This window comes from Panthera pardus, unplaced genomic scaffold (assembly GCF_024362965.1).
Source record: "Panthera pardus isolate Hobbes unplaced genomic scaffold, ASM2436296v1 HiC_scaffold_25, whole genome shotgun sequence".
In the NCBI taxonomy this organism is placed as follows: Eukaryota; Metazoa; Chordata; class Mammalia; order Carnivora; family Felidae; genus Panthera; species Panthera pardus.
Window position 1 is genome coordinate 7,457,667 of NW_026526821.1, and position 25,026 is coordinate 7,482,692.

Below are 25,026 nucleotides of genomic sequence, written 5' to 3' on the forward strand. Positions count from 1 at the left end.
TTCTAAACTAGGGTTAAAAGTATTTCTCACTCTTTAAAAAAAAAACAAAAAACCCCAGCTTTACTGAGATATAATTTACATACTACAAATCTCACCTTATTTCAAGTGTACAATTTAAAGGTTTTTAGTATATTTTCAGGGTTGTAGAACGACCACCATACTCTAATTTTATAACATTTGCATTACCCAAAAAAGAAACTTTGCCCCTGCTAGCAGTTAACGCCCCGTCTTCCATCTTCCAATTGCCATTAGCCCTAGGGAACTACTATTCTACTATCGGTCTCTATAGCTTTGCCTATAGTGTGGCCATCACATAAATGGAATCATACCTTATATGGTCTTTTTTCACTTAACCTAGTATTCTTATGTTCATGTATGTTGCAGCACGTACCATTCCTTTTTATTGATAGTGATCAATTGCACGACGATACTACATTTATTTATGCATGCATCAGTGGATAGGTACTTGCGATGTTGTTCTGAATAATTCTGCTATGACCATCCACATACAAGTTACTGCGTGGGCATAGTGAATGAACACCAAATAGTATCTGGGAATTAGTAGAAGATGCTCTACTACTACACATGGGAACCATGTGGTTGGGGCCTGAAAAAGGGTACTTAGCAGAAGGAGGGGACTGGGCGAGGAACATAATGTCATAGCTACCTAGTGGTACCATGGAGAGTGGGTTGGCATAGTGCCTTATCAAGATCCATCACCAAAAGATGATGGAACCATGTCCGTTGCACATGTATCCATGCTTCCATCAGAATTCTCTAAAATTTAATGATTGCCACACAATTATAAGTTTCACAGCATTCCTGTCAAAGACAACTGTGTTAATGCTCCAGACGCAGCCATTTATTTTTCTGATCGATAAGCCTCCATTTCCCAGTTTGTAAAACAGGGGTTTTACACGCACTTCACAGTGATTTGTCGTGCGTTGTTATTTAAGATAATATTTGAGATCAGGTATTGCAAACCTTTGCCACACAATATGCAATCAGCCATTGTTAGCTTCTATTTTAATCATTCTCCTATTTTTCTAATCACTCTATGACAGACGTATGACATATGAAACAGAGTAAAAGTTGAGTATGACTGTGCACTTGAGTGAAAATTTACCCTACGGACAATGTTATTGGATTCCCTCATTTTGTTGTAGATCCACTGAGGGCAGGGGGCAATTCATCTCTGCATCCCCAGTACCTAAAAACATTGTCCTGGTATATGTCTATTAATGGATGGAAAGATGGGTAGATAACAGGTCATTACTCATATTTCTGAGTGGTTATATACGCCAGAAACGGAGCCAGATTCCTAAATATTAATTTAGCCTCAACAAATATGGAAACCCCACTTCACAGAGGAAAAACCAGTCTTCAGACTGGCACTATCACCAGTGCAAGATCAAGCCACCTACCAATAAATGGCAGAGCCCAGTCTCATCTTCCTCAAATCCTTCCTATGGAACCCAAAGCCCAAGCTTTGCTAGGAACAAGTGAATTACAAATTTCTCAAATGCAATGCTCAGACTATAAACTTCATTTTTTTTTTTTGCTTTTTCATCCACATCTTCTAGCCATACTAAGCACATAAATATCTGATTATGCATTATTTGCTTATTTATTTATTGGCTTAGCTTACACAGACATGTGTACAGATGAAAGAAAATATAAGTTAACTGTACTGGAATTAGTTGTGGAATAAGGGCAGACTAGAATTAGTGGTGAAAAAACTCTTTACTTCAGCACTAGAAATACTAATTTTTAAATAAGCTATAAAAATAGCCCAGTGTGCTGTTATTATTCAACCCAAAGCCTAAGGAAAAAAATGACTAATATTTCTCACTGTGTTGAATACACTCTAGCATGTTTTTACACCTAAATCTACTCTATTTTCTTCTAAATAATAGATGGCTGGTGACTTTTAAAAGCACCAGTATGTCAGTGTAATTATCTAAAATCTAACAAAAAATTGTATTCTTTGTAGACTAGAAGGGCATATCTTAAATGCAAATGGAGTATTTTTGGAACTTGTACATCATCTTACCCTTTGAAAAAGTTCCCATATTTCTTATTCTTCACTGTTGAAAATTCCTGGTTCCTCTTTCCCTGTCACCATTACAGGATAAAAGAATTCTGGCTGCAGACTGGTCTTTCTTGAAGAATCCATTAAAGTTTAAGCTTGTGCATTGCATCAAGTAACGTGTTCATTTCCCCAGAGCAGCAGATCACAACTCTTTTGTGTCACTTGATACAAGGGAAAGAAAAGTAAGAAAAAAAAAGGAAGAAACAAAAGGATGTTTGTACCGCACATGAAGGGTTTGGGAGTCAGATTTCACAACAGGTAATAAGTATGCATTAAGTTCACTAATTAGTTCACTAATTGGGTAATAGCACTTTGAAATCCCAAGAAATATTCCATAAATAGAAACACAGAAAAATTAGAGAGAAATATTTATGACTCCTCTTATGAATACATCAGATATTTTTTGGAAGTAAATTTGGGAGATATCCTGGGACTAAGGCACATACTCTGTGCTGAGTTTTTCAATCACTGTTTTTTTTTTTTTTTACATGTGTTTGTTTGGGGGGAAAAAAGTCAGACTCCTCGATGGAACTACCCCAAAGGTTTACTTTGGGAATGTGTATAAAGTGATTCCTGATTTGAATAATCTAGACATTCAAAATATTGCACACCCAACATAAGTATTAGTATCTCTGACTAGGATAGGCTACTTGGCTGTCCAGACTGATGAATTCAACCCAGTCCAGGACCTGTCTCTCAGCCCTCCAAGCTCAAATACACGGTCACGTCATTGTCCTGGATCTGATTGGACTCGGGAAGACTGAATCATACTAATAAAACTCAAAGAGACTGATGGGCTTTGCCAAAATGGCAACCACTGAATTCAAATGAGAAATAAAATTATCAAGTAAACAGGATACTAGCATCAGCTTGACTGCACATTCCTTCCCTGTAGGCCAGCTGTGACAAAAGCAAAATTATCAGAGGGTTATTTAGTTTTGTAGTACCGGATTAAGTGGAGTTGATAAATATCCATTTGCATGTTTAATGGCTCACAGAGTCCGATGGTTCATATACCTCCCTAATAGAGACACAGCTTTTTAGACACAAAGATGCTCCCATCCTCTCCCAGGGATGGGTATCTCTGGATTTCCTTCTGTGCATGTTCTCATTCTGTTAATCTCATGGTTGCCTACTACTCCTTTTCATGGATACATTCCTTCTTTCTACATATAGTATTACTATCTTTAACCATGTTTTATCTGATCTAGATGCTATTTTGGTTACAGGAGAATATAGCTTAAAGGAAGAGATTCATAACTTTGAGTGATGACCCATATAATGTTGATTTTGCCTAATATCTCAGTGGTAGAAGCTTCTATGCCTTCCATATTGTTTCTTATATAACTAACTTATTCAACATTCTTTCAGAAATGTTGGTAAATGCACAGAAGTCAGAATTCTCACATTTGTGGAACTCACACACATTGAACGGTGAGATAGAATAAGAAGTACTCAAAAAGGGCATTCATTTGGTCAGCAAGGTTTCTTGAATGCCTACTATGTGTTAGGCCTTATTCTAGAAACTTTATACACAATGAACAAAATCAAGTTCCTGATTTCATGGAGTCCACATTCTGGTAGGAAGAATATACAAATAAACCAAAATGAGTACAATCAAATAAGGAAATATAAAGTACTGTGGGGGAAAAAAAACTAAAACAAGGGAATAGAAAATGATGGGGCAATGTTTAACCACATAGGATATTCACAGAGGTGACCAATGAATAAAATTAAAGCAGATTTTTGCCTCAACTTAGGAAAGCATTCATTAGGGGCACCTGGGTGGCTCAGTTGGTTAAGCGTCCCAACTCTTGATTTCAGCTCAGGTCATGATCTCCTGGTTCATGGGATCTAGCCCTGTGTCAGGCTCTGTGCTGACAGTGGGGAGCCTGCTTGGGATTCTCGCTCTCCCTCTCTCTTTGCCCCTCCCCCACCCCGTACACAAGCTTTCTCTCAAAAAATAAACCTAAAAAAAAAAAAAAGGCACTCCTTAACAATCCCAGCAAGAGCTGTCTGGCCACAAGTTACTTAGACTCACCAGAAAGTGAGCTGGACTCAGTGAAGCATTCTGGAATAGAGGGTTAGCCAAGACTAAGGTCTATTTCAAAGAAATTTCTAGGATTCTAAACAGAATCTGATAAACAGTCCTCACGTAAGCCTGTTCCAAAATTATACTGAAATATTGATACAAATTTGGAAATAAAAACTCATAATTCCAACCAATCTATTGCATCATTAGTTTTCTAACACATACTTAACCATCTGATAAAGAGAAAACTTACCATCATAAAAGCTGCTTTCACTCTCCCTTTCTCTTCTCTCTGGTTTAGAAATACACAGGATGGAAATAAAAGAGAAAGCTCCCTTTCTATTCTCTACAAAGACTGTTTCTTCAAATGCCTGAGTACTATTCCCTTGCTTTCCCAACCACACCTACATGCTATTTGCCTTCAGATAGAAACACTAATATTATGTTGACCTTATATATTGTGGTAATTAAATGAAACATATATGCAGTATTTAAAACAGAGACTGACACATAGGTAAGCTATGATAAAATGATTGCATAAATGGCCTCAGTTCATCATCTTTCCCCATATGGCTTTGTAGCTCCTTCCATCAAGGGGTGGAGGTGATTTCTCCCTTCTGTGAATCTGGCCTGGCCTGGCCTGGCCTTTTGACTTGCTTTGTCCAACAGAATGTGGCAGGAGTAATGGTTTACTAGTTCCAAGCCAAGGTCTCAAGAGGTCCGGGATACTTTTATTTTCTCTTGGAACCATGCCTCCACCATGAAAATAAGCCCAATCTATCCTGGTAGATAATGAGAGACCACACAGAAGAGAGATGAGGAGATGGGTCCCAGCCAAGACTTCCATTTGCCTGCAGTTAGCTTACCTTGAAAAGGCTATACAAGCACATGTATGAGCCAGCCAGCCCCAAATCAGCCATGGGTAACCCTAATTTGTAGAAATTCTTAACCAACCCACAGACTTCTATCTTTAATCCAATTTGGTATCTAATCCAATAAATGTTGACGTGTTTAGTTACATGGTAATAGTTAACTGAACCATTGTGTGTTCAATACCTGTTATCTTTCATTCTTGTCATCATTCTGCTACAAAAATCGAAAAGTTTGTATGCCATAAAATATATCTCAAGAAATGAAAACACTTGGGATATAAAACATGTGATAGAGATTGTTTGTTAACACACTCTACTGGTTTATAGTGGGCATAGGAAAAGATTAGCCCACAATTAAAATATTAAGTGAACAGGATTCTAGACTTGGCCAAACTACTAGGCACAGAAACCATTTTCCCATGTTTTGAGAGCCCGGGTGTGTTGTCAAGAAATGCACACGGAGGACAAAACCATCCTTTGTAGTGACCCACGTGTTCTGCTCCCTTTTCATAAAAAAATATTATGTGCTACTTGGACAATTTGCTGTTTGGATAGAATTACCAGAGTCTTATTTCCAAGAATGCATTGGTAAAAAAAAAAAAAAAAAAAAAAAAAAAAAAAAAAAAAAGTGACATTGTTCAAATGTTAGTGGGTAGACCCAATAGCCATTGAAATACTTAGGTGTTAGATACAATTTTGTTACAGATCTCTCCTTCTTAAAGATAAATAATTAGAAAAAGAAACTTAACTATATATAGCCAATTAAAGCCAATCAGGGGGTGCCTGGGTGGCATAGTCAGTTAAGCGTTGGCTCTTGATCTCGGCTCAGGTCAAGATCTCAGTTTGAGCCCCACATCAGGGTTTGTGAGTTCCAGCCTCACATCATGTTCTGTGCCGATGGCGTGGAGACTGCTGGGAATTCTGTCTCTCGTTCTCACTGCCCCTCCCAGGCTTGTACGTGCGTGCGTGCATGCTCTCTCTCTCTTTCTCTCAATAAATAAAACTTAATCAAACAATAAAGCCAATCAGGAAGAGAAAACATGAACCTTAGTACTTTGAGAGGTGGTTTCTAGAAAGTCAAGAATGAAATAACCAAAATAATCCTTTTAAATATCTTAGAGTTCAGTAAGATGTTTGAAATAAACATGAAGATAAATCCACAGTAATCCTAAAACAAGAAAACAGAAGCCAGCAAAGGCATGAACTCAGCCAAGTAATGAGACTCGGGAGTAGTATCTGAACACGAACATCCACCTCTTCTCTCAGATCCCATTGAAATGCCCAATGGAAAACCGAAAAATTGGTAACAGCGCTATATACAAGGCAAAGGGCTACTCACTTAACAGAAACTGGGAATACTGGCTTTGAAGAAGTACATACAAAACTGGGACTGAAAAGAGTCTCCATTTGTCCTGGATATGAACACATGCATTCCATTTGGGGGAGTAAAGAAAAAAGCATCTGGGATTTTAAAGAGGAAAAGAGGGTGGGTGGTCACCTGGCATTGGGAGGGAACATCTGGATTGCACCCACTCCTCTGCCGTGTGCACCAGGTAGCAGCGGCCACCATGATGGCTGTGCCAATATCGCTTTTTCTCTTCTTACCTTCAGCAGGTATGGTTAGATTGGGGCTGCTTCTAAGACAGACCCCAGGCTGCCGAAACAGATAAGAAGAAAAATGCTTTACTGCGGAAGCAAATTCAGTCTGACTGCCCGCTGCTTGGCTCCTTCCAAATCCTCCCAGGTATCCGAACTGAGAAAATTAACTCTAAATTCAATCTCCACTTTTCCCTGATCTTTTCATCTGTGCAGAACCTCACACAGTCCTTGAGAGATTTAGTAGCTTGCTCAAGGTCACATAGCTTTGACATTGATTCAAATAATGAGAGATTAATTCATTCACAACAAGATCATTTGACAAATGGTCAACACCAACTTCCATTTTCTTAAATGGAGTTAAACATTTTCTTAAACATTAAGAAAAAAGAAAACTATCTGAAATCAACAGTCAACATCATTATAATGAGAGAGCACTATAATTAAAGTGGAGGAAGCCAATTTTAACTATTATTTTAGTTTTGCGCCAGTAACGAAAGAAACACGTATAAAATTACATTCTATTTTTGCCCAGCAAATATTTTTAAAAATTAGCCACGCTAGTGTTTTTAAGCTTATTTTTTATTTATTTTGAGAGCGATAGCAGGGGACGGGCAGAGAGAAAGAGGGAGAGAATCCCAAGCAGGCAACGCACCAGCAGCACTGAGCCCAACGTGGAGCTCGAACTCACAGTCCAGGAGATCATGACCTGAGCCAAAACCAAGAGTCAGATGCTCAACCGATGGCGCCACCCAGGTGCCCGTATTCACACTAGTTGTGGTGAAGGATACCCAGCGGATTCTCAGAGGATTAAGTGGGATGACTCTTCAAAAAGGTAATCTTGGTGTGTTTATAAAGAGCTCTAAAAATCATTATATCTATTGTCTTGGCAGTTCTAGTTTCGATGTTTACCTAAAGGGAATAATTAGGAATGTGTGCCAAGACGTGCATGTGCATACACAAGGGTATTCACAAACAGCACTAATCATAACACTGCAATCTGGAAACCAACTAAGTATCCTACAATAAAGAATCAGGTAGCAAATTTAGGTGTACACACTTACCAATTCTTGCGCTGTCTTGTGGAGGCTGGCCTGTGCATTCTAGACTTTGGCAGCATCCCCAATCTCTCCCCGCTGATGTCAGTAGCATCCCCACCAGTTGTAACAGCCCCAAATGGCTCCAGACATGGTCAATACTCCCCTGAGTATGAAATCCCTCCCAGTGGAGAACCACCGAGATATAATTGTATGTACACGTCCACGTACATGAATACATGGTGATACACAATTTTTGTCTGCTGATGATATTTCAATAAAGAAAAAAGAAAAAGAGATATTGAACTGGAGTTAAAATCAGGGTTTCCCAATAAATCCCACTTCCCTTCTGCTCCTTTTGTAAGAGCAGTGCTGCTGGATAAGGTTTTTGATTATAAACCATTGAGCAAAGAGCAGGCAGTAGGCTAGCAGACCTAATGTAATCTTATTTTTGTATGTGAAAAATAGTATGGGAAGGATCTACACCAACATACTAAAATCTGTTGTTTCTGGGTGGTGAGATTATAGCTGGACTTTTTTGGGGGGGGTACTTTTTTGCTTAGATATTTTCTTCTTCTCTACAATTTAGCATGGGTTGTTTTGACCACCAAAAAATAGTTTTAAAGTAAATATCTACAGATGCTTTATCCATTAGGTTCTGAGTTGTAGGCTACAGGAACCATCTCCCGGCTACTTAAGTAGAAGGCAGGTGCATGTGGGCTACTGGCCGGCTCACAAGAGAGACAGGAAGCCAGGGAACAGGGCTTGAAAGGTGCTGGAGTCAGTAAGCAGCCAAGGCCAAGTTGCACAAAGAGCCCTGTCAGCATGCTGCTCCTGGGCCCCACTGTCACCACCGCAGAAGGACACCACAGCCACTGGCCTCACATTGGCTGTCACCTCCTGAAACAGCACGGCCCTGAATGAAATCCAAAGGTCCTGCCACTTTTGCATCACGGGCTCAAAATTCAGAATCCCAACAGGGAGCCTCCATGTGCACGGGCCTAACTCACATGCCCACAGCTTAGCATCTGGGGAGGAGAAAAAACATATATGTATTTGTTCCCTTTAGACTTCTGAAGCGGGGAGGGCCTTCCTCTCCACCAAAGTCTTCATTCTTCCTTTGAAATGTGGGTTTGGACACTGGTAACCAACGGGGAAAAAAGGCAGAGGTCTTTTTAAAGGTGATATTTTCATCTTTGTACATGTCTGTATTTGCTAAAGTTTATGCAATAACAAAACATTCCAGAAAAAGAAAAAAGTAACCAAAATGATTCTTCCGTTCTATAATTAAAAGTAGCATCTATCTACCCGGCCACCTGTCCACCCATCCACGCATACAAAATAACTCATACAGTTAAACAGTATCAGTCACTCTCATGTGTATTTCTCAGAAATGGTTAACTCAGAATATCAGACTTTGTTTTTAACATTAATTCAAATCTCAGTGGTCACCCTGACATTCAAGGCAAGAGAATTGCTCTTCACTTAGATGAACGAAATACATGTTGTTGTCTGGTGCGGTGAGTATTATCAGTGAGAACAGCCAAAGGATTGCAAATCTTTTGTTTCTTTCTAAAAGGAGCTGAGCTAAATCATTTAGTAAATCATTTCAAGTGACCCTGATAGAAAAAAAGTGTTCCCCTCTCCTGAAGATATTTAAAACCTCCTGCAACCCTGCCTCCAAACATCAGTAATAAGACTTATCTCCATAAAAAAATATACACCAGAAATTTAATCCAAAAGAAAGAAAGTTGTCACTTTTTTTTTTTTTTTCAAGTGGATTAGGGTTGTGTCTGGGCTTTCACATGTTTCCAGTTCTCATTTCCAATCCTCATCTTAAGGGGTTTGATTCCTGGGAGAGGTGACAGGCTGTGAAGTCCAAGAAACAAATCAGTTGTTTTTAAAGAGGGAATTATAAAGCTTTATGCAATCCCTTTACTACTGGCCCCTGGAAAGAACACTCTGTTGAGTGGAGGTCCCAGGAAGCTAAAATCCACAGATAATTCGGAGACCTCAGTCCACTATTAGTTTTATCCCTGCCCACTTTATCTAGGTGGCCACTGCTCCTTGCTGAAGCACTAAAAGCATCCCTGAAGTTGAGAAAACTGGTTTAAGTGTTACCAGTGTTTCTGTACGCTCTCATCTCTTCTGGAAAGGACAGTTGGGAAGGAAGAATGAGAGACAGAAACCCCAGAATCGGGGCAGGTGGTCCAGGCGGAGTGGGGTCTGCTGCGTGGGCTAGGCAGTCAGCAAGCTTGGTTTCAAACCCAACTCTACTATTCCCTACCTGTGTATATGGGCAAGATTCTAGACTCTTCTGGACTCACCTTCCTTATATGAATATGGAGAATGCAGAGCACAGCCTATGAGACATAAGAGACACCCAAAAGATTTTAACTGTTATATATTACATATTATATTTCTACACCTATGGGTGGAGAAGGGACAGAGCCAGACCAAAACAAGATGCTTTCCTCATTTGCCACTAAGTGAACATGAACAGTTCCCCAGTTCTGGCCCACAGAAGACGCCATTAAAGCCCAGGCTAATGACTCCAGAAATAGACATACTTTGGGTAATGCAAAGTGACTTCAAGTATCAGGCTAGTAAGACTGATGACACTTACTCATAATTGCAAGCTACAGAAAAATGGTAAATGGTCCTGCTTGCTCAACCTTCAAGTGTGTATCCAGAATCTTACCACTTATCTCCAAGCTTGTATCACATTTTGTCCATACCATCACCATGATGATAATAGTGACAAATAGGTGACCATATAATATAGGCCAGGCATGGTTCTATGTACTTTACATATAATATTTCATTTATTTCACACACCAACCGTCTGAAGTAGGTCCTACTATCCTTAGTTTGTGGATGAGGAAACAGAGGCGCAAGGAGGTGATGGAAGTTTGTCGAAAATGGCAGAACTGGTATCTGTGCTTCCGCCATCCGGGGCCTCTCAGCATGGCGGCCAGAGCCAACACCTAGATCCCATCATGTCAGCCCTGTGCTTGAAACCATCCAAAGGCTTCATGGATCGTGCAAAGAGAAAAACAAAAACAAAAAAAAAAGAAACAAAAAGCCCAAGGAAGGCCCCTGGCATTTTCATAACTGCGTATCACACTACTTGTCATCCCTTCCCTGGAGCTGTGTGCCAGCCACAGGATGGCTCCCTTGTTGTTCTGGAACATTCCATATATGCTCTGCAGCAAGTCCATGCATGGATATCTGCATAGCCCCTCCCACTCATCCTCCAGCTCTTCAAAGCTTACTGGTCATTGATATCAGCCCTAGTCCTCTCCTCACTCCCCAAATTTCCAACCCACCTTTCCTGATTTTTCTCCTCACTATTTACTCTGCTATACAGAATACGCTATACAATTTGCTTCGGTTTTATTAGCTTTCTCCCCCAGCAGATAAAAGCCACCAATATTTGTCTTCATTGCTATATCCATACTGCATAGGATAGATGGCACAGTATGTGTTTAATGCATCAGATGAATACATAGATCTTGTAGAAGAAAACCAACATCTAGCCTGAAAAATTACGTAAGTGTTCAGCTGATATAGGGGAAGACTGGAAAGAATGCACGTGAATCTTTGTGATGGTTATAGAATGGACCAGTGGCTTACAGGGATTACATTTTTTTTTTTTAATTTTTTTTTTTTAACATTTATTTATTTTTGAGACAGAGAGAGACAGAGCATGAACGGGGGAGGGTCACAGAGAGAGGGAGACACAGAATCCGAAACAGGCTCCAGGCTCTGAGCTGTCAGCACAGAGCCTGACGCGGGGCTCGAACCCACGGACCGCGAGATCGTGACCTGAGCCGAAGTCGGACCCTTAACCGACCGAGCCACCCAGGCGCCCCGAGGGATTACATTTAAACAGGAGGTGGCCAGCTCTTTTCCCTGCCAACCACATCTGCCTTTAACTTAGCATGTGCCTCTAATTTTCCACCTCATTCATTCTTCTCTCCAAGACTATGGACCTTTGTCTTTTCTTCTTCTGAGCTTTTTTGCTTTCATATTAATGTGATTTTGCTATATAAAAAGGCTCGTGAGTGGAGTTTCACCCAAAGCAATGTACCAGCGGCCCTCCACACCCTCGGCCTGGCCCGTGTAGTATATAAATTGGATGCTTGTCTCCAATAATCAGGAAATAACCATAGTTTGAATTTACCTTGTCCTAGGAGGATTCTGACAAGCCAGTCTCTTCTATCCCATTTTTCCATTTCTATCACCTTCTTTCTCTAGTATTCCATATCTTTGGGCACTTGAGCTGTATTGTAATTACTTCAGCATCCTCTTTCCCAGCCAGGAAATGGATTCTACTAATGTGATTTCCTTTAAAATATACTCATGTTAAAATTGTATGGGACATTGGAATGTAGGTTTTCATTTTCAAAGACTAATGCATAAATTTGTTTTATTTTAGAAGCTTGTGGCATCAGTGTGGGATAAAAATACCTCACACATTTAGATTTTAGGCTTGTTATAACTCTAAGAAATCTTGTACATTCAGATGACACAGGAGATCAACAAACCAAACCAAAGTAAACTAAGATTTCTCTTGCTTTTATTTAAATACGTTCACACACCACTTAAAGCTTAGACTTTTGCTCATCTATTTATGTCTTATTCATAAAACAACTCATAAAGATGAGCTTTCTACACTACCCCTAATGGTCCTTTGAAGTAAAATTAAACTAAGCTATAACACAATGTCCTAGAGTCTGCAAGTGCTTTAATTTACTAGAATTATTGTAGAGTCTCATTTCTCATGTATTAGAGTATCTTACGAGCAGACAGCTTTGTATTAAACTCACTGCCAGTTGCATCTTAACACTATATTAGGTAAAGAAATTTGTTGGTTTTTTTTTAATTTTTTAATGTTTATTTGTTTTTTTTTTTTTTTTTGAGAGAGTGAGAGACACAGAGAGAGAGAGACAGGGAGGGAGGGAGACAGGGCCAGAGAGAGAGGGAGACACAGAATCCGAAGCAGGCTCCCGGCTCCGAGCTGTCAACACAGAGCCCGACGCAGGGCTCAAACTCATGAACCGCAAGATCATGACCTGAGCCGAAGTCGGACGCTGAACCGACTGAGCCACCCGGGAGCCCCTGATTGTTGTTTTTAAAGAACTTTTTTTTTTCTTTACTGTCTTCAGTATAACAAATTAAAAGCCAAAAGTATAAACAGGTAAAAATACAACTTTTAGGTGTTACATCTCATTCTTTATATTAACACTATCTATGAAAATTGTGTTTCTATCAAAACAGAAAATCCCAGATACCATGATGATCAAGGTATTACCTGAAAGGAAAATAACTTTTAAAATGTGATTCTATTTTTATTAACATTTTAACTTCCTACTTTTTAAAAGTTTGTTTGTTTGTTTTACTACATGCAATATTTAGAAACTATTTACCTGAGTACAAATCAGATGAAAAAAATTAAGATCAAACCAGAATTTAAGAAATGTTAACATCATTTAATTGGTTTAACTGTTTTTCCCCCTCATGAAACCCACCCAGTTCTAGTTAGAGATAAGTAAAAAAATAACTAGTGTTAAATTTGTTGGTTAGCTAGAGGAGGTCATAAATAAGAATTATAGGCTTAGGGTTTAGCTATAACTTTGGTAGATCAAATGATGTTTCTTTATTTTACTTGCTGCTTTATATTTTTTCAAAATTTTTTTGTAATACAATGTCATTATTGCAATATGTCAGTCTCCTCATAGGGTATTTGATGGACTTAGGCAATGGCTATAATGTATTATGAATAATTAAAAACTACATTTACACAACATACTGAATATTTCACTTTCTTGTTGGTGTGGAGTTTATTTCCACTGAGCAGTAGTTGACTTCTGTCATTTCATTGTTTACCAATAGTTTCAAGCTATACTTGAAGTGAATTCACCAGCACGGAAAGAATATTTGTTTAATGTGCATTTGTGTTAATGATCCCAAATATGACACCCCTTACCTAACCATTAGATCAACAACCTATGGATCTGACAGGAACTCTCGAAAACAATATAGAAAAGAAAATTAAATGTATCAAGATATGTGGGATGCAGCTAACACAGTGCTGAGAGGGAAAATCATAGTACTACATGTTTCCCTTAGTAAAGAGGAGCCTCAAGTTAATAATCTAAGTTTCTAATTCAAGAAACTAGAAAAACAAGACCAAAATCCAGAACAATTGCAAGAAAGAGAAGTGAACTTAAAAACAGAAAAACAAAGTCAAGAGAGCAAAAAGTTGGTTCTTCAGGAAAAATAAAAGGGGGGTCTTTGACAAACCTGACAAAGATACAAAGTCAAGGGACACAAATTACCAATAGCAAACATGAAACAAGTGCTATCACAACAGCTTCTGTAACTATGGTAAAGATAAGGGAATTAGTGTAGTAAGATTTTAGGATTTAGGTGAAATGGACCAATTCATCATAAAGCACAAACTAGGATATCCCTCCTAATAGGATATAGATCATTTAAATTGCTATAGGACTATTAATGAAATTTAACTCCTAATTTTAAAATGCCAGCTTGACTGCTTTTCAGATGTTGAGCCAGATTCCACATATGGAATAAATCCAATTTTGTACAGTATAGAATTCTTTTTACATATTGCTTAATTCTTGTCGCCAATATTTTGAGGATTTGTTTTGTTTTTGCTATCAGGGCAAGGCTAGCCTCATAAAATGAGTTGAAAATGTTCCCTCCTCTTCTATTTGAAAGAGATCGTACAGAAGTCATATGGATACTTCTTTAAATGGTCGGTAGCATGTTCTAATAAAATGATCATCACCCAGAGGTTTCTTGTACTGGATATTTGGCCTATTTCTATTCATTTGTTAAAAATAGTCAATATCTGACTCATACCAGTATTGGCACCAGGTGACTTAATTTTATACTATTTTCTTGGTATGAGTGATTTTTAATTGCATCCACAAATTTTTTGAGGAGATTCTGAATCCTATTTGCTATTCTACTGTCAGCAGACAGTCCCTCCACTGAGGTATGGCACAAGGGATACACTAATGTGTGTGTTCAGCTTCCCGCTGGACCTTGCCAGTAACACTCTAACAGAAGTGGAACACTGGATCCCAGACTCACTGAAGATGGGGAGGCAAAAGTTTAGCACCCCCAGCCCTTCAGCTTAGTGGATACCTCCCACGTGTTTAATTGTCTTCATGTGGGACTGTATGAGGAGCTTCTCATTAGATCCTGCTGATACCAGTGTAGGGGAGGGAGAGAGGTGAAAGCCAGGCAGCCCAGCCTCCCTCCACCTCATTCCGCCTCACTGATGCAGAGTCAGGTAGAGGCTTAGCTTCCCCTGGGACCAACTGACATGGAGAAAGAGAAAGCAGGTTACCCACTACCCTGCCCCATCTCGTACCACCTAATTCTGCTTCACTGATGCCAGGTCAGGGTGCAGACTCAGCTCCTCCCTACTGGTGTCCAGCTGACCCGAGGGAGGGGTAAAGCTGAATGGTCCCTAGCCTGACCTCACACTGCTTCTTTAAGTTTAGTTGCTACAGGTGAGGGTAGAGGCTCCGCTCGCTGCTGAATTTGCTCCTCCAGGAAGATCACCTCACCACTCGGCCCAAACAATACTGCCCTGTCATGGTTATCGAGGCATCACCCAAGGAAGGGGACGGAAGTTCAAGTGGATCTCATGGACTCTACCCCAGCAGGAGAATCTGATCTGATCACAGTTGCCTGCTTCCTCAACATGGAAAATGGAAGACCACCTCAGTTCAGCCTTCCGATACCACCTGTAAAATTGGAGCCCGTATTTTTCCCTTAGAACAAAGATGGAAGTTAGACTTCCCTGTTGACCAGTCAACACTATGCGAGGTGGAATTAGGTCTTAAACTCTGTTTCTGTGGGGCAGCCAATAAACCAGAAGACCAGGCTAAAACTGAGGAGGTGGGGTAGGGGAGAAGGGTTTTATCACTGGTGTTCAGCTTGAGTAGGGCTGTTATTGCCAGAACATTTTTCTTTCATTAGGCCAATTTTTCCCCTCAGACTTCTGGCTAGGTGGAGATAGGCTTTCCTTGAACGCTTCCCCCACCCCCTTGTCTATTCCTGTTGGAAGTTCCAGGTTGGAGATTTCTGCAGCATCCTGTCTGTACAAATGAGAGAAGGAAATCCTGAGAACTCACCTCTAGGCCATCCATCTTCTTGCCTTCACCTCTCTGATGCTTGTTAGGTTTGAACTGTGCCTTATTATCTGTAAGGAGGGGATCTTGGGAGGAAATAGGGCTATTCACTCCTGGCAGAACCAGAGGTCTGTTGGTCCATATAGTCTCACTCTCTCCCCTCTTTCCACTTAAAATATTTAATATAATGATTTTTTGTAGAGCTCCTCAGAGTCTGAATTTAAATGATTATGTCACTGATGGTGTTTCTAAAGTCCACATATCCCCAGGATTTCCTGGAAATTTGGTATTTAGATCTGAAAGATTTATTAGATTCAAATACAATTGGAGAGTGGTGAATGCAAAATTAATTCACAGTTGGGAGCACAAAATACCTGGCTACTGCTTGATAATTCTTGTCTAGATCCTTTAATTCATTAGGTGTTATAAAATGATATTCTAGTGGCATAATTCTGTATTCATTCATTAGTCAAAACACTCTATTAAGAGAATCTTCTCTCAATCATTTGGGTACCTAGAAATAGCAGGATATCTTTTGTTTTTTTACAGCTATGTAGTACTCAATTTTGTAGATATACCTTAAGTTACTGAACAAGTCCCTATTAATGGGCATTTGGACTATTTCCACTCATGTTGTTAGAACTTATGCTACAGTGAATGGCCTTATGCTAACCACTTTGTACCACTGAAAACTAGAAAGTTCAAGGAAGGTCACAAAATTTGCCAAAGGAAAATCTTTAAATATTTATTTATTAGGAGAGAGAGAGAGAGAGAGAGAGAGAGAGAGAGAGAGAGAGTTGGAGGGGCAGAGACAGAGGAAGAGAGAATCCCAAGCAGGCTTTGCGCTGCCAGTGCAGAGCCGGATGTGGGGCTCTAACTCATGAACCGTGAGATCATGACCTGGGAGGTAATCAAGAGTCAAACACTTTACCAACTGAGCCATGCAGGCATCCCAAAGGAGACCTTAAGACTAGAGAAGGAATTGCTCTGGAGATCATTAAACTTCAGAAATAACTCAACCACAAGGAGCAGAAACTCAACTGAACAAGGTCATCAATAATATTCGTTACTTAACACTAGTTTAAACCCTGTAACTTTTGCAAAAAGCCTTTTGCACCTACAGTCACATCTTTAGAGCAATTCCTGGAGGTTGCAGGAGAATGAGAAAAGAGAACTAGTTAATGGATTCGCTAAAATCCATGTAAATAACTGTAAAGGCTCTTAACTGCCAGAATAATCATGATTCAACAGACTAGTTGGTGAGAGTCTTTATTGTTTCCAAGTCAAAAGTGCTGGTATTTGTAATTGAAACTGTGGGTACTGTTTGCCTTATGGGATTATTCTCTTGAATTAACTGCCTGGGGCACAAACTAACACAGAGAAGCTCACTAACACACACAAGGAACCTTCCCAGGATCCTTGTTGAATAAAACGATAGCCCCCCTCTTAGGCTCTGACAAGCAAAATATATACTAATTGGATTAGCAGTACAGAATCATGATTCTATTAGTAAAACCACAGTTCACTTCGATGATGATTCCCATTACTGGTCTTTAGTTATTGAGTAAAAAGTAGAATAACTAGAAGCCGGAAGCTTAGTTTGTTATTCCTTTTCTTTATATGCAGATTGCTTACTAAGATAGTGTTTATCTGAGAACAAAGCATGTATTTTTTTTTAAGTATTCATTTTCTATGCTGCTGTAACAAATTACCACAAAGTTTGTAGTTTAAAACAATACTCATTCGCTCACCGTTCCCGAGTCCACCAGCAAAGCCGACTGGCTACTCTGCTTTGAGGCTGTTGGCAGAATTCATTTGCATGCCATCGTAGGACTGAGGTCCTCGAGTCCTTGTTGGGTTATTCTCAGCTTCTAGAGACTGCCTGCACTTCTTGGCTTGTGAATTCCTTGCTGCAACTTCAGACCGAGCAGCGACGGGTTGAACCCTTTTTACACTTTGAACCTCTTGTAGTCCCCTCACTCACCCGGTCTGATTCCAGCCAGAGAACATTCTCTGCCTTTAAAGACTCAAGTGATTATACAGGGCCCACCTGGAGGACCCAGGGCATTTCCATGAAGGTCCGGAGCATTAATTCCATCTGCCAAGCCCCTTCACCGCAGTAACTAGGTTAGTTTTGATTGACCAACGGGGGATGGTAATCTTGGTGATGGAAGCAGGCTCTAGAACTCTGCCTGTACTGTAACCAATAAGTACGCCCCATTCCAAACTTGTCTTTTTTTATTCCTCAGCGTTGCAAGGTACAGAAGACGTCTTTTTATCCGACTAAATTTGGCCAAAATGTGAAAGCTTTAGTCGACAAGTAGCCAGGAACCTGCTGCCTGCCACACTGTTCCGACACCAGGCCGACATAGAACAATGAAAGAAGGGCCCTGCTTCGTGGAGCTTCCATTTTGACAGTGAGACAGACAAGAAAACAAATAGATAATATGTGAGAGGATGAAAAGGACTTGGAGCAAAATAAAATAGGTGAAATGATAAGAAATGTCAAGGGATTGGGGACCCCTGTTTTATCGGAGGTAGTTTGAGAAGGCCTTGCTGATAAGGTGACATAAGGGTAGAGACCGGGAAGAATGGGAGGAGGCCACAAGGGGAAATGGGGACTATGTTTTCTAGGCTGAGCAAAGAGTAACATTCAAAATCTCAGGAGGATGCCTGGGGTGTTTGACGTAGAACAAAGCTGAAGCTGAGTGGTCATAGGAGTAAGTGGTAAGAAATCATGTCAGGGTGCACCTGGGTGGCCCAGTTGGTAAAGCATCCAACTTCGGCTCAGGTCATGATTTCTTGGTGCATAAATTCGTGCCCCATATCAGGCTCTGTGCTGACAGCTCAGAGCCTGGAGTCTGATTTGGATTCTGTGTCTCCCTCTCTCTCTGCCCCTCCCCCCACTCCCACTCTCTCTCTCTCTCTCTCTCTCTCTCACTCTCTCTCTCTCTCTCAAAAATAAATAAATCATTAAAAAATTAAAAAAAAAAAAGAAATCATGTTAGAAATGCAGTGGACAGACAGATGACCCTATAGAAAACTCTGAGATGGGGAACCCTTGGAGTTTAGAGCAGTGACTTGACATACGTTTTATGGGGTTTTTTTTAAGCGTATTTATTTTTGAGAGAGAAAGAGAGCATGAGCAAGGGAGGGACAGGGAGAGAGGAAGAGAGGGAGAATCCCAAGCAAGCTCTGCACCGTCAGAGTGGAGCCAGATGCAGGACTCAAACTTGCAAACTGTGAGGTCATGCCCTGAGCTGAAATCAAGAATCTGACGCTTAACTGACTGAGCCAGCCAGGCGCCCCCGACACATGTTTGAAAATGATCACACTGTCTATTGTATTGAGTATAAACTAGGAGTAAAGGCAAAAACAGGATGACCAGTAAGAATGTTACTTAAATAATGCAAATTAGAGGCGACAGTGGTGTGAATCATCGCAGCAGTAGAGGTCGTATTTTGAGGTAGAACTGGGATAAAACGTAAAGAGAGAAATGAAAGATAACTTTTTTTAGTCTGAACTGAAACGATGTCATCTTAGATGCTCTGATAGACCACAGAGATCCCTCCGTTGGGTTGGCTGACTGATCTCCCCAGTTGCAGGATATGTCACCAAGCAGGGAGCCCTCAACTCCCAGGCGTCGCTGGAAATCGATTTCAGCTGACCAGAATTCCCTTGCTGAAGGTCACTCCCCATTGCCGGCAGTGTGCATCCAACAGCTGGCTGATATGGGGGTTGGGAGATAAGAGCCTGACTCACCGGATCCTTCTAAAGATGACTCAGGAAATCTATTCCAACTTCAGCATTCTGGAGAGCTCAGCTGAGGCTGTGTCTTACCCCAGCTTCTCCCTTTGCCCATCTCACTTCCTTCCCTTTCCCCACACTCATTGATTTTTGAGAGCACTCTCTGATTAAACTTCCCACACAGTAATTTCCATCTCAGGGTTTGCGCCCCAGAAAATACTCAGTCTGCAAAAGATAGAGCCACCATTTACCGAATGGGGAAGACAGTACAGGACGAGCAAGTTTTGGTGACAGAATCGGGAGTGCAATAGTGGAAAAACTTAGAGCAAATGCCATCGCTGTCTAAAATTTACTGCACACTTACTCAACAGATACTCTTTCTAGTATTTTACAGAGTTAATTAAAAAACATTGAATGAAGCAAAATATTATTTATACTCCCAACCACTCTGCTGTAATGCATCCCGGGCAATTTGATGTGTGTTGCACACAAACCGTCTTTTGCTAAAATCTCCTCTTTTTGTGGGTCATCTGGTTACACAAGTTCACAACACCGATTAAAAAAAAAATCCATTCCACATACAAATATGCCATTTGTAGCTGTCTTTCTGATACCGAATCTGTCTTGTTTAACAAATATTTTTTGGATGGTCCGGGTGAATGGATGAATGGATAAATGGGTGGGTGAATAAAAGAAAGAATAAATAAATAAAACACATATAGTGAGGGTACCACTTACACAAACACATGAAAGTGTGACAGAGCACAAAAACTATGGAAACTTAGCGCTAAGTTTAGTATGACAGGACTCAATGGTTAGGACTGAAGAATGACAAGAGTTGGGCTGGACAATTAAGCAGTAATCTGATCATAAAGGACCAAGTGTCAAGTTTCTTAGTTTCTCACGTATAGCTATCTGGAGAAAATGCTAAAAACTGAAAGAATAGGAGTAACCATCTAATTATAGATGATTATTTACAATGATGTGCCAGCTTAACTGAGTACCTTTAGCAGATACCCAGAAGGCCCCAAACCAACTAATAGAGAAGAAACAAAAGCATCAAACAGGAAAAAGCCAGAAGTCTAGAGCTGGGCTATCTACTATGATGACTTTTAGCCACATATGGCTATTTCAATTCAATTCAATTAAAATTAAAATTAAGAAATCATTTCCTTAATCACACTGCCTACACTTCAAATGCTCAATATCCACATGTGGTCAGTGGCTAGTGCATTGAGCAGTGCAGAGTTTATAGAACATCCTACCATTACAGAAAGTTCTACTGGACTGTGCTGGAATAGAGCCATAGGTACCCGCCACATTATTGCTGGATAAAAAGCATCATTTGTTGTTTAATGGATCATTTAGGACTCTTTTAGTTGCAGATAACAGAAATCACTCTAGCTCACAAATAAAAATGGAGGGTTTTATTTTAAAGATACAGTGATAACTGTTCAAGGGAGAGATGGGGCCAAGTTTTGGGAAGGTATTGCAATCTGGAACCACTCTCCAGGGATCCAGATCTCTGCCTTCTGTTCCTTTACTTCATTCTCCCATTGTTCTTGTGATTAATCTCACAGTTCATTGGCTGGCCACATTCCAAGTTTTCATGAAAAGGATGCAACTCACCCTTACTGGGTCATTTGACTGCCCTTGGTCCTCTTATAAGTTTGGATACGAGAGGTAGACTGGGGAGGTAGTCTACATATGGGGGGGTACTATATAGGTATACCTGCTGCAGGCACCTTGGTGGCTCACTTGGTTTAGTGTCTGGCTCTTGATTTTGGCTCAGGTCATGATGCCACGATCATGGGATCAAGTCCCACATCAGGCTCAATGGATTCTTTATCCTCCTCTCTCTCTGCCCCTTCCCTGCTTGCACTGTCTCTGTCTCTCTCTCTCAAATAAGTAAACAAACATATTTTTAAAGAGAGAAAAATTAGACATATCTGCCTAAAATACATCCCAGTCAACGGGGGGCCAGTGCTCTGGAAGGAAGAACATTGTGAATTGGGAAGATACCTTTACCAGTGACTATAACTTGAGTTAGCTGCTGTCCATAAGCATCCTTCCAATGCGTTTTTCTTTGTCTCTATAGCTTCTTATTTTCAGTCCCTGGTTTGGGGTACAGAGTGATGCGTCTGCAGTATATGTTACCCCATGTGGGATAGGGACTCACGGAGAATGCAATTTTATAAAGGGACTTCATACAAAGATGTAGGCTGAGTGTAGGGAAACCACAGGGGACGGTGGAGCACTATGGGATTGGTAACAGGGCTCCATTATCATTATAGAGGCTTGAAGGGGTGATAGGAGGAAGCCAATTCCCATCCCTGGAGACAAAGATGGCCATGGGGGGAGGGATGCTTACCTGTGACAGAACAATACATCAGCCCACAGGAACCCGATGACCAGAGAAATGGAATAAATAATTCAAACTTACTCCCTTCTCTCTTTCTGATCTGCTAGTCACTTTCCGTTAGTGGACTCAACTCCCAAGTCAGGAGGCAAGGGAGCTTGGTGATAATTTCCATACCAATTAGCCTCCTGAGGGACACAGCAGGGTTAATAATAAAGACTAAAGAGTCATCCAGAGGGACAAATGGACATGAGTACACATCGTGGAAGCCATCCCATAAGGTGGAATATGGCTGAACTGGCTGGCCAACCAGACAAGACTGGTTTTCCTCCCCTGACCTAGGATTTCCATCCATACGCTTTAGCCTCTGCTGAGAAAATTCCAGCTTTTAGTCATGTTTATTCAAAAAAATAAAATAATAAAAAAGCACCATATTCTCAAGCTTATCTGGAAGAAAGCAAATGTGCAATAGATTTAATCTGCCAAGTATTATTTTCAGTGAATTGCAACTTTGCCACTTTATTTATTTGCAATGAAAAAAGTAAACGAGCAGGAAAGGAATCTCCAGAAGCTGATGTGTCTCAGCTGATAGGGTGAGACAGAGGCAAGGTTACTCAAGGACAGCCGCAGAAAGACAGCTCATACCTGGAAAAGGTTTCTGGTGATGGATTAATCACAATCACTAAGTTAAGCCAGAGATGCTCTTGGTAGTTTTGTTCTTGGATTTCTTCTCTTTTTCAGGCAGCCTCAGGCTGCTGTGTATTTCAGGTGACATGTTTGTCCAGATGCTTGCTTGCCTGCTCTCAAAGAGAATTTAGTAAGCTCACTCCTTAGTTCTTCCGTTTTAATAGTTAACCCCAGAGCCATCCTGTAGTTAGAGTTTTCAATTACGCTCTTCAGCTGTGTCCTGGGCTTCTTGGGCAGCGATTGGTCAGAGGTTGGTCATCATAAGACACAGAGTGTCCTCCGATGTGAGGTTGACGGGCTGGTACTGAGGCTTGATGAGAATTTGTGTTTCAGCACGAGCATGGGGGAAAAAAGAAGTTTTAAAAGAGAACAAAAAGAAGGCAAACAATTTTGTTTGCTCTTAAACATAATTCCTTTGCTTTTGGAATAAAACAAATTCTTGTGCTCTCTCACTTTGGTGATCTTTTCCAAGAGAGAAGTTAAAGAGAAACAGCCTGTGTGTGATAATTTTGCCAGATGCTGATCCTGCCCCAACTACAAACTCAGTTTATCATGTATTCCACTCATTAATGAATTTTCCATTCCACAAATTTTATGATCTGCTAAGGCTTATCTACCCACGCATTACATATCGGAGCAGTCAGGCCAGTTTCTGTGTCTTTTTCTTTCACTTTATAATACTTGTAGGGAAATGTCATCCATCCTCATGATAAAATAACCATCTCTAGTCTAGAGTTCTATTTTTTTAACTTTATTTATTTATTCTGAAAGAGAGAGAAAGAGACAGACACTGAGAGAGGACATTAGCAAGGGAGAGGCAGAGGGAGAGGGAGAGAGAGAGAATTCCAAGCAGGCTCCACACCATCATCACGGAGCCCACCGGGGCTCAATCTCATGAACCGTGAGATCATGACCTGAGCCCAAATCGAGAGTCAGACGCTTACCTGGCTGAGCCACCCAGGCACCCCTACAGTTCTACTCTGGATTTGTTATTTATCTGCTTGTCCTCTCCTGTTTGTTTGTTTGTTTTTCCCAAAAGCACCTCAAATTCAACACATCCAGGGTTAAACCCATGGTCTTCTCAACAAACTTGACTGGGGTTTGAGAAGCATGCAATGTTTCTATCCTCAGTAAATGACACAACTCTTCTCATAGCTGTATGTCAGCAGCCAGGAATACATTTTAGCATCTCCTTTGTGGTACCTCCCCCCATTCAATCCATACCAATTCCTGTCAATTTGTTGGCAAGATATTTCTGGAACATTTTTTAAGAAATTTGTTTGATGTTTTTATTTATTTTTGAGACAGAGAGAAAGCACACGCTGGGGAGAGGCAGAGAGGGAGAGGAAAACAGGGACTGAAGTGGGCTCTGTGCTGAAAGCAGACAGCCTGGGGCAGGGCTCCAACTCACAAGCAATGAAATCATGACCTAAGCTAAAGTCAGACGCTCAGCTGACTAAGCCACCCAGGTTCCCCCTGCGATAAGTGTTGATTGGTATTTTCACGTTTTCCTCCTTCGAATGCACTATTCGTTCTACAACCGGAAGGCTCTTTTAAAAACCAAACGAATGTCAGGCAAGTATGCACCCCTGCCCTTAGTTTCACGTTACAGGAAATTCATGCTTCTCCCACCGCTTCAGTGGCTCATAATGATAAGGAAAATCCCCTTAATAGGGCAACACGTCCTGCCTGGTCTGGAGCCTGCCTACCTTTCTGCTGTGACTCCCTCCAGGTCAGCCCTCACTCCAGCCAGCCATGTGGAGCATGCTCTCTTTGGCCACAGAGTATTTGCACCTACTCCCCCTGCCTAGAATATTTTCTCCTGCTCTTTATCTCAGGGAAGTCTTCTTAAACCTACACGACTTAATCACATACCTGTATTGCGGGAGCTCATAATTTTTTTAAAAATAAATTTTTGTCCGTGGTTTTATTAGATCAAAATTCTTTTTATTCCTTGTTGGTTTAAAATGCTGTTAAGTCTTCATTGCCTCATTTTTCACAGCTGGGATCTTACCTTCATTTCAGAGTTAGCTGCAGGGGAGCAGAACTGTCCACTATACATACAGCAACGTGCGCGTAATAGGAATGCTTTGCGCTCAGCCGACTCATCTATAAAACAAGAATAATGATATATGCTTCACAGGGGTTCTTTCTTATTAAGTGAGATATATCATCTTCTTAGGACAGTGTCTAAATTGTACAGAAACAGGCATTAAATGGTAGCCATGGCAACAGTTGAGTCTGTTGTTTTATAATCCGTATTCTTTGAGTTCCGCAGTTTATCAACAGTGGCTGCCCTACTTATCTCAAGAAGATTGGAAGATTGAGTGACTTTCTAATTTCGATGCCAAGTGAGGCATCCTTAAATTGGCCTTTCACAGTTGAATTGAAAGTTTGGGTCTAAGCATTACACCTAATTGTACACCATTC

General features: G+C 40.6%; 1 long non-coding RNA gene across 1 annotated transcript; it reads right to left on the reverse strand.

Moving 5' to 3' along the window:
- Positions 1–22,396: 22,396 nt before the first annotated feature.
- On the reverse strand, positions 22,397–24,785 carry LOC109272645 (uncharacterized). The gene is made up of 2 exons (XR_002082543.2): positions 24,611–24,785; positions 22,397–22,906 (listed from the first exon to the last, which is right to left on the reverse strand). It is a non-coding gene; the product is annotated as an uncharacterized LOC109272645 (long non-coding RNA).
- Positions 24,786–25,026: the final 241 nt, after the last annotated feature.